This window comes from Schistocerca piceifrons, chromosome 2 (genome assembly GCF_021461385.2).
Source record: "Schistocerca piceifrons isolate TAMUIC-IGC-003096 chromosome 2, iqSchPice1.1, whole genome shotgun sequence".
Lineage (NCBI taxonomy): Eukaryota > Metazoa > Arthropoda > Insecta > Orthoptera > Acrididae > Schistocerca > Schistocerca piceifrons.
Genome location: NC_060139.1, coordinates 599,965,902 through 599,982,847, shown reverse-complemented (window position 1 = coordinate 599,982,847; position 16,946 = coordinate 599,965,902).

Below are 16,946 nucleotides of genomic sequence, written 5' to 3'. Positions count from 1 at the left end.
AAAAGGCTCAGTCCAGACATAGTGGGGGTCAGTGAAGTGAAATGCAAAAGAGCTAAGGATTTCTAGTCAAATGAGTACAGTGCAATATCAGCAGAGAATAGTACAAAGTGAGTAGGATTCATTGTAATTAGGATGGAAGGACAGGGTGTGTTACTGTGAACAGTTCTGTGACAGCGTTGTTGTCATCAGAATCTACAGCAAACCAACATCGACCCATAGTTTAGGTATATGGACGACGTCGCAAGCTGAAGGGAGAGAGATTAAAGTACATGAGGATATTGAGAGGGCAAGTGAATACGTAAAGAGAGATGAAAATCTAATAGTCATGGGGGACTAGAATGCAGTTGGAGTGGAAGGAGTAGAAGAAAAGGTTATGGGAGAATATGAGATTGTTGGTAGGAATGCGGGAGGAGAAAGGCTAATAGAGATCTGCTGTTAATATCAACTAGTAATAGCGAATACCCTGTTCAAGAATCACAAGAGAGGACGTATACTTGGAAAAAGTTAGGAGATACGGGAAAATTTCAGTTAGATTACATCATGGGCAGGCAGATTCCGAAATTAGCTACTGGATAGTAAGGCTTACCCAGGAGCAGATGTAGAGTCAGATCACAATTTAGTAGTGATGAAGAGTAAGCTGAAGTTTTTGAGACTAGTGAGGAAGAGTAAATACGCAAAGAATTGGGATAGGGATGCACTAAGGAATGGAGAACGCGTGAAGTTCTCTAAGGCTATAGATCCTGCGATAAGGAATAGCTCAGTAGGCAGTACAGTTGAAGAAAAATAGATGTCTCTACAACTGGTAATCAAAAACTTGGAAAGAAAAACATAGTACAAAGAAGGTGACTGCGAGGAAACCATGGGTAACACAAGAAATATTCAGTTGATAGATGGAAGAAAAGTCAAAACAACCTTCGGTGTAATTAAAAGCAAGGGTGGTAACATGAAGAGTGCAATGACAGTTCCACTGTTAAATGCAGTGGAGAGAGCGGATAGGTGGTAAAAGTACATTAAGAGCCCCTTAGAGAGAGAGGATTTATCTCATGACGTATTAGAAGAAGAAACAGAGTCGATAGGGTAGAGATCTGCGATCCAGTATTAGAAACAGAATTTGGAAGAGTTTGGGAAGACATTAAATGAAATAAGGCAAAAGGGATCGATAACGTTCCATCGGAACTTTTAATATCATTGGTGGAAGCGACAAAAAAAAAAAGTTCTTCACATCGGTTTGTAGAACATGTGAGACTACCGATGTGGCATCTGACTTGCGGAAAAGCATCGTCCACACAATTCCCATGATTGCAAGAGCTGACAAGAAAGAGAATTATCGCGCACTCGGTTTATCAGCTCATGTATCCAAGTTACTGACAAGAATAATATACAGAAGAATGGAAAACGAAATCAGATGACTATTAGTTTTGCTTTAGGAAAGGTAAAGGCACCAGAGCGGAACATGGAAAAGGTGTTTGATATTGTGAAATGTTGCGAATTGTTCGAAATCCTTAGAAAAATAGAACTAAGCTATAGAGGAAGACGGCTAATATACAATATGTACAAGAACCGAGAGGGAACAAAAAACTTTGAAAGCCAACTACGAAATGGACGGATTTAAAAGGCTGTAAGGGAGGGATGTAGTCTTTCACCACTGCTGTTGAATCTGTGGATCGAAGAAGCAGTGATGGGAATAACACGAAAGCTCAAGAGACATTAAAATTCAAGGTGAAATGACATTTTTGTCCCCATTGAAAGTATATAATATGAGTTGAGAGTAAAGTGAAGAAAGACCAAAGTGATGAGAAGGAGAAGAAATGAAAGTAGCGAGAATCTTAAAACCGCACTTGGTGATCACGACGTAGATGAAGATGAAGAATTATGGTATCTAGACAGCACAATAACTCTTGACTGACGTAGCAGGGAGGACATAAAATGCCGACTGCACTCCCAAAAAGGGCATTCCTGGCAAAGAGTTGTCTGCTAGTACCAACATAGGATTTAATTTGAGGAAGAAATTTGCGAGCAAGTATTGTATTGCAGTCTTGTGAGACGTGGACTGTGGGAAAACCGGAACGGAAGACAACTAAAAAACATTTTAGATATGGTGATACAGAAGAATGTCGAAAGTTAGATAGACTGATGAGGTAAGGAATGAGGGGGCTCTCCGAAGCAAGGAGAAGGGTTAGGACGACAGGACATTGGTTAAGGCAGCAGGGAATAGTTTCCATGGTACAAGGAGGAGGTTTAGAGGGTAAAAACTGTAGAGGAAGACAGAAACTGGGATGCGTCCAGCAAATAATTGTGGATGTAGGTTGCAAGTGCTACTCTGAGACGTTAAGTCTGACACGGGAGAGGAACTCGTGGCGAGCCACATCATGCAACTCAGGAGGTTGGTGGCACGAAAGAAAAAAAAAGCACACAAAGCACTCACCGTAGTACAACGCATGGCGGAGCGATCTCTGTACTACTGTTAGTCCCTTTCCTCGTAGACTCACAAACGGAGCGAGGAAGAAGCGACTATATCAGGCGTGGCCAAACAGCACCCGCAAGCGTGTGCGCTTGGGCCAAGCTCCTGCCTAATGCTCTGAGTGCAGCAGGGAGTGTAAGAGGAACAGGAAAATGGAAGGCTGCAGCCGGACGCTGCTAGAGCAAAGCATTCGCCTTGTCAGACGTCAAGCAGTGGGCTGCAGTAATACTTGCGTTAGATTTATGTTCTGCATTAGGAATAATGTGGCGTCTATGCACATGCATAAAAGATAAAAAGTGGAGAAGCCATGTTTTTCGTTGCCAAATGGTAATTGTCTCAGTTTCCGTATCGTTTAAAGGTCATTCAAAGTGCTTTACATGCCATTGCACTATTGTGGCTGGAAACACTTAATGGAATGTCATTTCAACACCAGCCAGAAAGACAGTATGACGCACTTGTCTTCTGACGAATGACAGTGAATGCTGGCCGAAATACAGGCAGCCAATAAGGCAAAAACTGAGTTAGAGTAAGTAGAGTGGTGACAAAATCTTTTGTGGTCAATTTCACAAATTATCTGAACTCAATAAGTGTCTTAATGGAAGGGGAGAATCATTTGGTAACATTAGGCAGGCAAGGTTGATTGAATCAAACAAAAAGCAGTCGTATGAAAAATCAGCTTCAGGTTCCTGACGTGGAGCATTTCCCACCGGTCAAGTCGGTCACTTGTTGGCCAGACGTAATTGTCTACATTTTAGTAATTGAAACAATTTATCATGATTGCTCAAAGAAGTTCCAAGATATTATACGTCTGAAGACGGATTTCGATATATTAGTAAGATAGTTTTTGCTTTTGGCTACTAATACACCTTATTACTTCCAACTTGAGCTGATAGACGTATAGTATACTACTCAGTTCAACGACCTGTTTGTCTAATCCAGGTATTTACAAGACTTTTATGAAATGTCAACCCAAGATGAATATCCTCGGCTGCACAGAAAAGCCACTAAAGTTATTTGAATGTGTTGTTCAACACAAGTGTGTGAACTTTCTTTCTTTTGTAACATTGACCGTGTCCCACCATCGTTCAGTTTTAACAGATTTTGATCTGTGTGGCTCCATGTGTTCGACTGTATCATTAATCATATTTTTACGTATATTATATAATCAGGCTCGTCCAAACTGTGTCCCTGGGGCGCTAGCGCCCGAGATCGCCCGCGGCCAGCGCCCCGGGCGAATTCGTGTGTTGCTGCAGTGGCCGAGCCGCGCCGCTTAGCCGGCCGTGCGGACCGCCCGAACGCCCGCCGCGCCTCTCGACCTCATACCACTATAACACACAACCACGGGTTTGGATATTTTGCTAGCCGTGGGAAACGTGTTAGAGTCAATGGGTTTAAAATGGGGAACGCCTGACCAGTGTAACAACGGATGGAGCCCCTGGCTACGAGGGATACGCACTGGATTCCTGGGTTACGTCAGGTCAAATATGGCTGAAGTCGGCTGTTCCTTACTCGCGGCAGTCCATTGTCTGATATACCGGGAGGCACTTTGTGCGAAAATTGTCAACATGAAAAATGTTATGGACACAGCTCTTCAAACGGTTAATTATCTTCGATCGCATGGACTCACACATCTCCAATTTAAAGAATTGCTGGCTGATATCGAAGCGGAATACCCGGATATCCCCTACCACACCGAAGTAAGATGGCTGAGCTGAGGAAAGGTGCTTGATCGATTTTCCTCCTTGATGCGTGAAATAAATACCTTTTTGAAATGAAAGGACGTCCAGATGAATTACTTTGTGATCCTAAATGGGTGGCAAATTTGGCTTTTCTGAGTGACCTTACTGGTTATTTAAATATTTTGAACATTTCACTCCAAGGCGAAAATCACTCTGTTGCTGATTTAATGCAAACGATTCAAGCATTTAAAAGAAAAAAAAACTTATTTTGTGGGGAAAACAGTTGCGCGAGAAGAATTGTGGACACTTTCGCGAATAGACAGTGTTAAAAAATATGTGGATTTTTCAGATTATGTTCAAATCATTTGCGAATAACAAGAACAATATGAAAACAGATTTTTGGAGATAGCTTCAACCGGCCTTAGATATATTTATCGCTCATTTTCCCTTCGGGCAGAGGACGTCTCACAAGTGCTTGAGCTAGAGCTGATTGACCTGCAGTGCGATATCCACCTGAAGGACCGCTTTCTTATGTGTAAAACTTTGGATGACTTTTACAGATGTCTCCCACGAGAGAAATATCCTCTTTTGCACAAACACGCGGCCAAATTTCTCTCAATATTTGGTCCTACGTATATTTATGAGATCTTTTTCTCTCTTTTAAAGCTTACTAAAACTGAGAACCGTTCGTTACTGGGCGATAAAAATTTGACTAATTCTGTGAGGTTAGCAGTCTCTCGGAATATTGTACCAAACCTAGACAAAAACGTTTCCTCGAAAAAGAAAAACGTGTAAAATGTTAGTTGTCTTCTTTAACAATGTTGACTGTAAGAATCAAGGAGCTTTATAACCTTAATTCTAGTTTTAATAAGTTTTCAAACTTGGTCAGTTAAAATTATTATGTACAAAACAGCAAACTAAGGATCCGATTTCTAAACTCTGAAAAGGGATACAAAAAGCTGTAGCACGACGTATAAGAAAAAATATTTACTTCTAATTACTAACAGTAAGAATGAGACACTATATCCCTTACATAAAACTATTTCTAAAATAGAATATTTTGTTTACGTTGGATGAGACCGCGGGACAGTCCAGCGCACAGCAGTGCCGTTCGCTCTCAATCGCTCCGCAGCTATCTCTCTCTCTCTCTCTCTCTCTCTCTCTCTCTCTCTCTCGCTCCTATGGCGACACTAGCGACACACGGTCGCGGACGGGGCGCTGAACTACACTGCATAACGCCCGCGGGGCCTGTTATATATTATAAAAAATGTATAAATTGGTGAAGAACACATCTTAATGTGAAATGCCTCTATGTAAAGCTTTTTGTAGTCCTCCTCTTCATGTTGGTACTATCTAAAGTACTTCTTTAAGCAGGTAATAGAAGTTATTGCTTTTGCAGAAAATAAAAAAATGAAAATAAATGCAGAAGGCAAAATCTTGCTTATAAAAGTATGCTGCAATTTTCACTCTTAGGAGTACTTGCACTGTGTTGCAAACACCTCTTCCTAAGTTTCACGTGTTTGCAGCCTTCAGCATATAGCTGTGTCGCTCGCACACCTGCCCGGAATAGCACAGTGATGCGGGAAGCTGGAGCACTAAGTAGATTTGGCTGCTCTCATAGAGTGAGAGCGCGCTCCGTGAGTCCAATCTTGGCCAGGCCTGATTTACGTGCATTCAAGTAAGACAGCATGGTTCAAGGGGCATAGGCATCCCGCACGTCCAGTTATATGATAAAACCGTGACTGATAAGCAGTAGGTTATCAGTAGGCGTACTAAGCGAGATCTTACCTTAAGGTCACTGAAAGAAAATCCCAGCGTCAAATTACGTACTTGAGCGACTTATAGTCAAGTTCTTTAAGCTGGTGGTCATATCGTACTTACTGCACTGTTGCGTCATGCGTCCCCTCCTCCTCATCCCAGGAAACAACCAGCATTTGTATACGGTACTTTGGAGCTCATGGAGAGGACTGCAATCACATTAGGGAACAGCGCAAGTTACATTAAGGTCATCCAAGGGAACCCCAAAGCACCCAGGGCAAATGGGTTACTTACATTCTAGGTCATCACATATACTTGATTCTGGTCACGTAACATAAAATTGGTAGGGAAACCCCTGGAATAACGGCAGCGCAATAAATAACGGCAAACCCAGTTGACTAATGTCATTTGAGTTCTCCCTGCTCTCCTTAGCATTGTTTATAACGAGCTACACTGCATAGGCCTCCTCATTCGAGATTTGAGCGATATGGGGAAGAGGTTCAGGTTCACAATAAACAAATTATTATTGTTAATGATGAAACTTTCTGGCAGATTAAAACTGTGTTCCGGATCGAGACTCAAACTCAGGACCTTTGCCTTTTGCAGGCAAGTGCTCTGCCAGGCAAAGGTCTCGAGTTAGAGTCTCGGTCCGGCACATAGTTTTAATCTGCCAGGAAATTTCATATCAGCGCACACTCAGCTGCAGAGTGAAATTCTGATTCTGAATTATTCATTATGTTTCCATTGTGGCACGGTTTGAAAATAATAACAATTAAGTAACAAATTAACTATTAGTTCACATGAACAATTTCTTGCTTTTCAATGTATTATTTAAAATTTATTTTTCTTTTTACAATGCCATTTGTTATACACACACTGCATTTTTCTTTATTTCCAATAATTTGTTGTTTATTAACCTACATGTTGTTGTTTATTAACAATTTTAGTACAAAGCTGTTTCCTGTATTTCCAATTTTAAGTGTATTTACACACACACACACACACACACACACACACACACACACACACACACACACAGTTAATGGTAAACAAAATACAGTATGCAGTCTGGCATGCATACTCAGATATTCACAACCATGAGAAACAGTTCATCAAGCTATTCTGCACACACTCGCAGATAATCACATCAACAACTCAAAAATAAATTCAGTGCCACACACTCAGTCACCCCAGCGAAAAGAGTAGGGGGCTGATCCCATACCCACAGATGAACTGTTTGTTGTCATGACGCAACAGTGCAGTAAGTACGATATGACCACCTGATCGAGAGATTACCTACAGCCCCATACGTGGAGCAGTGCCAATGCACTGAGGAGGCATGTATAGTAACAATCAATTGTGGGAACCTTTGAGGCCACATGATGTACACCGCTAGCCTGGCTATGTGTGGCACCTGCATTTATATAGTATACATACATTTTTTATCCAAGCCCCACAAACTCCACAATCTGCGACCCATTCGCTTCGTTCTTCATTATTCTCATAATCTTCTTGTTTTGTTGCGCTTTTCCAAAAGGACTATTGGCTGTATATCCAGAAATGAATGTTTTGGGATTGCATGTAATTTTTCATATGGATTTCTGGCTTTCACACCGTAGATGAAACTGTCCACATTCATTTAAAATAACTGGGAGCTGTAGAAGATAGATTTCGTAGCCTCACAGTGAAAATGGTAACTGTGTAGTTTGGAGATCCGGAACATTCATATCGATATAGACTGTCATCATAAACTGCACTGAAACTATCGTCATCTGCAGAGCGACTAGTCCTTCATTGAAGAGTGTGATCTGTTTGAAATTTGCTCTGATGATGAAATCTCCTGCTCAATAAAACCCACCCAATGAGTAAACTAAATAAATTCATTGTAATCGCTAACTTTTTCTATGACTTTCCGCAAACTGAATTGATCATTAACTTGTAAAAGTCTTTTACAAAAAAACACATGCCATGAGATCCCTCTGTTTGATATTAACATCAATGTAATCCTTCAACCAGCAATGCTGCTTGAAGGAGAATCCACAGGTGATACAAACAAGTTCCATACCCAATCTAAGAGGTTTCTGGAAGTTATTGTGTTGTGGACTATACCACTGTCTGTTCACCAGCGTTGCCAACAGCTTCAGGATATAACTAATTCTTGGAACTATCCACTCCAGATACTTGGCGAGTCGCTTGGTGCGTCATAGAAATGGGTGGGATTTTCCTGTTCCACATCCAGGAACTTATCCCTCTATGAGGTGCATTCAAGTTCTAAGGCCTCCGATTTTTTTTCTCCGGACTGGAAAGAGATAGAAACATGCGCATTGTTTTAAAATGAGGCTGCGGTCATTGTCAATACGTCCCAGAGATGGCGGCACCGTACGGCAGATGGAATTTTACCACCAGCGGCGAGAATGACAACTGTTTTAAATACTTAAAATGGCGACGTTTTCCTTACTTGAACAGTGTGCAATCATTCGTTTTCTGAATTTGCGTGGTGTGAAACCAATTGAAATTCATCGACAGTTGAAGGAGGCATGTGGTGATGGAGCTATGGATGTGTCGAAAGTGCGTTTGTGGGTGCGACAGTTTAATGAAGGCAGAACATCATATGACAACAAACCAAAACAACCTCGGGCTCGCACAAGCCGGTCTGACGACATGATCGAGAACGTGGAGAGAATTGTTTTGGGGGATCGCCGAAAGACTGTTGAACAGATCGCCTCCAGAGTTGGCATTTCTGTGGGTTCTGTGCACACAATCCTGCATGACGACCTGAAAATGCGAAAAGTGTCATCCAGGTGGGTGCCACGAATGCTGATGGACGACCACTTGGCTGCCGGTGTGGCATGTTGCCAAGCAATGTTGACGCACAACGACAGCATGAATGGGACTTTCTTTTCGTCGGTTGTGACAATGGATGAGACGTGGATGCCATTTTTCAATCCAGAAACAAAGCGCCAGTCAGCTCAATGGAAGCACACAGATTCACCGCCACCAAAAAAATTTCGGGTAAGCGCCAGTGCTGAAAAAATGATGGTGTCCATGTTCTGGGACAGCGAGGGCGTAATCCTTACCCATTGCGTTCCAAAGGGCACTACGTTAACAGGTGCACCCTACGAAAATGTTTTGAAGAACAAATTCCTTCCCGCACTGCAACAAAAACGTCCGGGAAGGGCTGCGCGTTTGCTGTTTCACCAAGACAACGCACCCGCACATTGAGCTAACATTACGCAACAGGTTCTTCGTGATAACAATTTTGAAGTGATTCCTCATGCTCCCTACTCACCTGACCTGGTTTCTAGTGACTTTTGGCTTTTTCCAACAATGAAAGACACTCTCCGTGGCCACACATTCACCAGCCGTGCTGCTATTGCCTCAGCGATTTTTCAGTGGTCAAAACAGACTCCTAAAGAAGCCTTCGCCGCTGCCATGGAATCATGGCTTCAGCGTTGTGAAAAATGTGTACGTCTGCAGGGCGATTACGTCGAGAAGTAACACCAGTTTCATCGATTTCGGGTGAGTAGTTAATTAGAAAAAAAATGGAGGCCTTAGAACTTGAATGCACTTCATACATCTTAACTAACAGCCACACTTTTCGTATCCAAACTTAAATGATAACCATCATCAGAATAAAACCAGATACGTTTAAGAAAGCAAGATATATACAGTAAACGTATCGTAGTTTTACAAGTCTGGTCTCCAACAGTCGGCAGCCTGACAAGAGATGGCTCTGCCTTTTCTAACACCAGCATGTCTATCAGTTGATAGCTGGGTTGCTAAGAGAATGGCTCCAGACCCGTGGCCGATCAGGGCTCTTGCCCGTTAAGTGAGGAGATGACACAGACCCACGAACAGACCAAACTACTACAGATTAAAATTCTAAATTAATGAATTGTTAAACACTAGGATGAACAATTACAAACGGGGAGGAAACCAATTTTACTTAATGGAAGTGAGAGTGACGTTCCTACATTGGCACACACAAAGGGTATCTACACACATTAGCCGTGGTTTTGAATTTAAACTATAAGAAACTGGGAACTCAACCACAAGTCAGGCAATTTCTATTGTTTCCAGAACATCAATAGTGGCCAGGAACCTCAGGGTAGAATATTAGGCTCATAGGGGCTCAGCAATCTAACGGTCGCGACTGTATAACATCTTGTCTATCACACATTATACTGCTTCAGAACATTGGTTGCCATAAGTGAAGGCTATTACACCTCCACTAATGGTAGAATTCGTGTCCATAAGCTCCACTAGAACTTCAAAGGAGCACAGAACGTCGTCCTATACCTGTAAATATGCCCTTATCAGACGGAATGTCTCACCAGATTCAGAAACTGTAATTGGTCAAACCGGTTGCCGAGAAATCCTGAATGGAAATCAGCACTTGAATGTTCTAGCTCCCCCCAGCGGTTACGTCGGCATTCAAACTTCAACATGAAGGCACTAACCTCACTGACCTTGACTCCGCATACGCCGCTCGCCGCATCAACTCCAAGTTCCATAACTGCCTATTCTTTCCACAGAATGGCACCCCCTTTCACTCGTTGCCGACGTACTACTATCGCTCTGTCTCAGATTTCCCTCAAACCACCAGCCAGCCAATTATGCATGAAAGGATCACGGACCAGCCCGATAGTGGTATACTGAATCGGCCCAGTTTTCGTTATCATGTTCTTCTGCCGTTCCTGTAGACGGCCTTCAGGTGGCAGATTGTTTTGTACAGGTCGTGAAGAGAGATGGCCATGATTACCGTGTTGAGTGAGGAACTCTTTGATCAACCTGAGAGAACTGCTATAGGGCCTGTCCGTCAGGTCAGACCAGAGACGAGCTTCTGACGTAAAGCGACTGCCGAAAATCTTCGCCGCGTATCTGATAGAGGGAAGAAATCGTATAGATCTACGAGGTCGTTCTAAATACTTATAGGGTGGGACTGAAATTCAACTCCTCAAATTTCTCCAAAGAAGGGGTCAGTAGATGCGAAGAAACTTGCATAGAAAGAAGCTTCTGTACGACAGAAAATCGCGAGGTCTTTCATTGACTCGAAAGGTGTCTCTGTCGTTCCGAAGTTAAGGAACAGGAACGGTGAATAAAAGCGACGTCCCTCTTCCTGCATTACTCCTTGGGGACCGGGCACTGGTGGTGGGCATTGTCTGCCAGCGAGGCCTGCATTCTCCAACGAGTTTGGGACACAGAGGCCTGGAGGGGACGGTTGACACTCTCCCTCGGGACAGCTCTGACAGACGAAAGGTGCTTGTCTTCTTGGTGTGTGATTTGCAATTTCTGTATCGCCTAGCTGTGGATAAATAGCTCCAACCACCGGGATCACATCTTTCATTCCAACACTCGGTTTCTGCACCTCAGTATCGAATCGAATATTCGAGTCTTCATTCAGTTATGGACACTGGATTTGGATCTTTTCATTTACTTCTGCTGAACCTAGGATCGACTGTATCTCTTAATACGAGCCTAGATTCTATAGTCGTAATCAGCAGCGATTTTGCCGAGTTTTGCCCCTTATCTTCGTCAATCTGACAGTTTGTGGCTGTGTGCGCCGCCTTATAGGCGGGTGGCCTTGAGCGGGACTTAGCCGTTTACCGAGGCAGCCAGCGAGACGCGGCCCATAGTATTACTAGGGCCGCGTCGGGCAAAAATCAAACCTTATCAGCGGAAGTGACGTAGCGATAAGACGCTCGTGAATGGAGCGCTCAGCGCGCTTCCTGTTTCTGCGTCAGTCGACTGCAGGCAGCAGTCGAACGCTTTCTCCATGTCGACAAATCCTGTAAACGTTTCTTGGTTTTTCGTCAGTCTTATTTCTATTATTACCCGCAACGTCAAAATTATCTCACAGGTGCCTTTAGCATTTCTAAAGCCAAACCGATCGTCAACCACAGATCTTCAGTTTTATTTTCCATTTTTTCTGTATATTATTGTTGTCAGCAACTTGGACAACAATAAGTGCGATAATTCTCGCGCTTGTCGTCTCTTGTTATCTTCGCAATTGTGTGAATGGTGGTTCTCCGAAAGTCGGGTGATATATTGTCAGACTCATACATTCTACACACCAGCGTGAATAGTTCTTTTCTTACCACTTCCCCAAATGATCTTAGAAATTCTAATGGAAATTATCTATCACTTATGCCTTATTTGCTCTCAAGCCTTCCAAAGCTCTTCCAAATTCTGATTCTAATAGTGGATCCGCGATCTCTTCAATATTGTCTCCTGCCCCTTCTATCATCTATTCAGGTAAGTCTTACCCCTCACAGAGACCTTCAATGTACTCTTTATTCCTATTTGGTTTTTCCTCTGCATTTAACAATCGAATTACCATTGTTACCACCCTTGCTTTTAATTCCACCGAAGATTGTTTTGACTTTTGTGCAGGCTGAGTCAGTCCTTCCGAGAATCACTGCTTTTTCGATTTATTCCTCGTTCTTTTTGCAGCCGTTTCGCCATAGCTTCCCTGCACTTCCTATTTATTTCAGTCCTAAGTGACTTGTATGTCTGTATTCCTCAATTTTCCTGAACATTTTTGTACTTTTGCGTTTCATCGAGCAGCTGGAGTATTTCTTGTGTTACCCAAGGTTTTTTTTCGCAGTTACCATCTTTTTGCCTACGGTTTTCTTTCGATCTTCTCTAGAGATGTCCATTCGTATGCCCATTCGTCTGAACTGCCTATTGAGCTATTTCCTATCTCAGTATCTATACCCTCATTACATAATACCTCTATATTCCACTTATGTCGGCATTCATCTTTCTTGTGTAGTCACTTAAACTTCATCTTACTTCTCGCCATTACCAAATTTTGATCTGTGTCTACATCTGCTCCTCACAATCCATTATCTGATTTCGGAATCCCTGCCCGATCATGATGTAATCTAACTGAAATCTTCCCGTATCTCCCGACTTTTCAAAGTATATCTCCCCCTCCTGTGATTCTTGAACCGAGTGTTCACTATTACTAGTTGAAATTTATTAGTAGAACTCGATTAGTCGTCCTCCTGTGTCGCTGCTAGTACCAAACATATATTTCCCCGTAACCCTTTCTTCTACTCCTTCCCCTACAACCGCAATCCAATCTTCCACAACTAATTCATTTTCATATACCATTACGTATTGAATTACTCGTTCAGTATCCTCATATACTGTCCCTATCTCTTCATCTTTGGCTTGTGACGTCAGGATGTATACCTGAACTATTGTTGCGGGCGTTGGTTTGCTGTCGATTCTGATGAGAACATCCCTATCACATAACTGTTCACAGTAACTCTCTGTCTGTCCTACCTTCCTATTCATAAATAATCCTTCGGCTGTAAAACACTTCTCTGCTACTGTTGATATTACTCTATACCCATCTGACCAAAGATCCTTGCCTTCTTTCCAGCGCACTTCACTGACCCCAGTGACTGAGCCTTAGCATTTCCCTCCTCAGACTTTCTAGTTTCTCTAATACGTTGAAACTTCTGACAGTCCACGTCCCGATTGGTAGAACGTTATCGTTTCGTTGTTCATTCAATCTTTTTCCAATGATCTCCTCTCCCTTGCTAGTTCCATTGCAGGGAATCGAATGGGGAACTAGTCCGGAATATTTTGCCAATTGAGATATCGCCATGTCACTTTTTCAATTAGAGGACACAAGTCATGCGGATAAACATTATGTTTCATAAATGCAGCTGATTCCGTTGCCCTCAGCATCCTCATGCCACTGATCGTTGCTGATTCTTTCAGCTTTAGGGGCAGTTTCCCACCCCAAGAGCAACATGCTCTGAACTTCTGTCCGCTTCTCCGCCCTCTTTGACAAGGCTGTTGGCTTAATGAGGGTGACTTCTTATGATGGAGTGCTGATGATTTTTTGTTCAAAATTTAAGTCATGGCGTGGTTCGAACCTGGGACCAAAATTATTGTGATTAGAAATCACAGAAGCTATCCCTATACCACTGCTGGCTGCCACAGTTTTTGGTATCCCAGGCGTCATGAATGAAAAGAGCTCCCCCCAGTTACGGTAGTGGGCGAGATAAATATTGTTAGTCCATTGGGATCTCATGTTATTATTTTACTCATTGTCAGGCTGCGGGCAGGTATGGACTACGAGCCTACTTGCAGAGCCACATTTAAATGGATACTGGGGGAAATCGTAACACAAATAATAGATTTGGAAACTAGCATAAAAAGATATACTCTGAAAGTGGCTTAGTACAACGTACCATTAGCCGAGAGCAGCCTCCACTGTCATAGACATATTCACAGAATGACATACAGAAGCAGCATTCACCTACAGCTACACAAATTTAACTGAAAACAAATCAGCGAGAGAAAACATGAACCATGAGTATTGCGTTTCGGCAGCAGAATAAGGGGTGACAGAATTCAGTGAACCTTACCGGATGGCTGCCGTCGCTGTTTTCCCATAGTATCGAAATACGATCATCAAGCGGACAAAATGTCGATCGAATCTGAGCATCATTATTAGACTGTGTCCGAAGTATGAACCATTAATCTTTGCCGTCGCATGGTGGAGCATACGTATGGACAATTGGCAGTCGAAGGCGAGAGGGCTGCTAGCGGATCATTTAAAAAGTTCCAGAATAGGCTGGAGGGGCAACGCTCAGAGCTTTGATTAGCTGATCAGCATCTCAGACTAGTTTGTCTACGGTTGGAAGAAGTAGTTAGGGTGCCAATTTGCTGGGTTGTCAAGCGGCTAGCTGTCGGCTGCTGGGCAGCAGACTGGGAACTTTCTCTTTGCTCCAGTAATTTCCTAACCATGATCAACCTCGGCCGTCGGGTCAGTGGAATGTTCTGTGTGTAAGGGCACCTCAGGAGAAAGAAGACACTCCATTTAAACTTGAATCTTCTTAACGGCCATTGCCATTTTGAACAATCCGTTAATTCCTCTCACAATGGTCGCAGCCGAGATATGTTTACAGATATCTGTTTCTCTGTGTGTAGAGAACTATTATTACGAGAATACTTTAGTTTCTGTAATTATTTAGGTGCTATAGCTCCAGTTGAATCTTCAGACAGTTCGAAATAAAACTGATATGCAGATTACAGATAGAGTATGTAACATCCACGTGATAAATTTTTGGCTACAGTGCGACGAGAGGAAATTATGCCTCTAACAGTTATACACATTATCTATTCGACGTATGAAAAAACAGTGAAAACTTATATATATTAATTATTTATATAATATTCTATGATATAATTGGACATATCAATGTGTATCATACAAAGACAATGATAATTGTAATTTCCTTTTATGATCTGCGTTTGTCTTCCTTTGTTTTTACCTTTTGTTGGTTGGCTTTTGTAAGTTGCGGACGCATATCAAACTGAGGTCTGTTAAGAAATTGTAATTATTTGTTAATTATTACTTGAAAATAGAGTTCCTTATTATTATAAATATGAGTGATTAATTATTTGTAACTCTAATTCCTCTCTCAGTAAGCATTATCTGTGTTAATTATTTCTTTCCGCTGCAGTGAGCGCAGCCATTGATGATAGCGATTTGTATCGCGTGTTTGTCTGTGTTTTCCTTAGAAACAAATCAAATGTTTGTTTGATGAAGTCTAAATAGTGCACAATACGAAAGTAGATTTTATAGCGTTTAATAACCATTTTAAGTATTTACTTATTTGCTCTAACAATAGAAAGTCTCTATCAATTGTCTGCCGCCATCTTAACAATTATCTCAACGGCAAATTCAAATTTAAATTACGCAACTCTGCAGAATAAATGCCGAAGGTGATACAAATGTGTAAAAATAAATGTGCACCGGTGGTCCCGAACTCATTTTAATGAAAATAATTCGAATCAGATTGGTTACTAAAAAACAGTGCTCATAGCACGAACGTTATAACAAACTTTTCTAGCTGATGTATGGAGCCGAAATTAATTACGCACGAGTTGCGAAGAATATTGTTTCAGGTAACATGCGTCAGTGTTGTGCGCGGCTGATATTCGGTGGTTTTAATGATCATTTTGCTGAAGATAACTGCTTCCATCTTAATCAATAGTTGTATAGAATCTGTTGTATGAACTGTGATTTAGTGACACTTACACAACTTACTGACAACACTTTAACACAGCGTTAACTTGGAGTTCTTTAGCAACTTGATCAAATCTTTAGCCGGGAGAAAAATTATTTAGTAATTACTCAATATAATGAAATAAGATTATCATATCCATTTACAAATTAGTTAAATACCAAACCATTGAATAACACAGCTAACGCCACAAGTAGCTGCTTGTTGCTTTCCGAACGGTCTGGAATCTGTTTTCATACTCATTAATTACTCTCGACTCAGTTTTGTTGCTAGCTTTTCACGGCCGCCCACTCGCTCGTCGTTGTACGTGGCGTTCGTGTGTGGGTTCGTAACACGATGTTTCCATTTAAAAGGTAGATTTTGTTGCATGATGTACCTGCAGAGACTCCTTACTCCAGGTAATGAATGTAACTTACATTATCAGATGGCCTATATTTCTCCTGACCCATTCGTGGGTTATGAACCTTGGTGCACCTGCGCAAACAATGTTTGATGCTGACGTGTGCCAGCATAAATATTGTGCCCCACGAAAAAGGAGCCAGGATCCAGATACTATGTCCCCCAGTCATACATACACTCTGGAACATCTTGAAGATGTTGGAGAGCTGGTGTACATTATTGTTCGTGTATAATCGAGCATACTTTCCCAAATTAGGGTTGCCGAATACGCGCCCAACATTCACCACATGTTCATATTACGCATCTCTTATGACAGTGCCTATTAGGTTGTGGTTATGTTAGGGAATCTGGGTTTGTGAAGTCTCTCCATGGAATCTAGGTATTCATATGGAAACTGCCCCTTCATAAAAGAAGCTTTGCTTCATCAGGATATGCAGTTCTCGTGATGTTCATGTCTCCCTGACACACTGTTTCAGCAAATTTCTGAAAAGACATGCACGTGAAATGAAGTGAATCCAGGAAGCAGAGCAGTATTCTTGCCATGAAAAAATTTGTGCCAAACAAGCAGACAAGAATCCTACAGAACAGAAACGC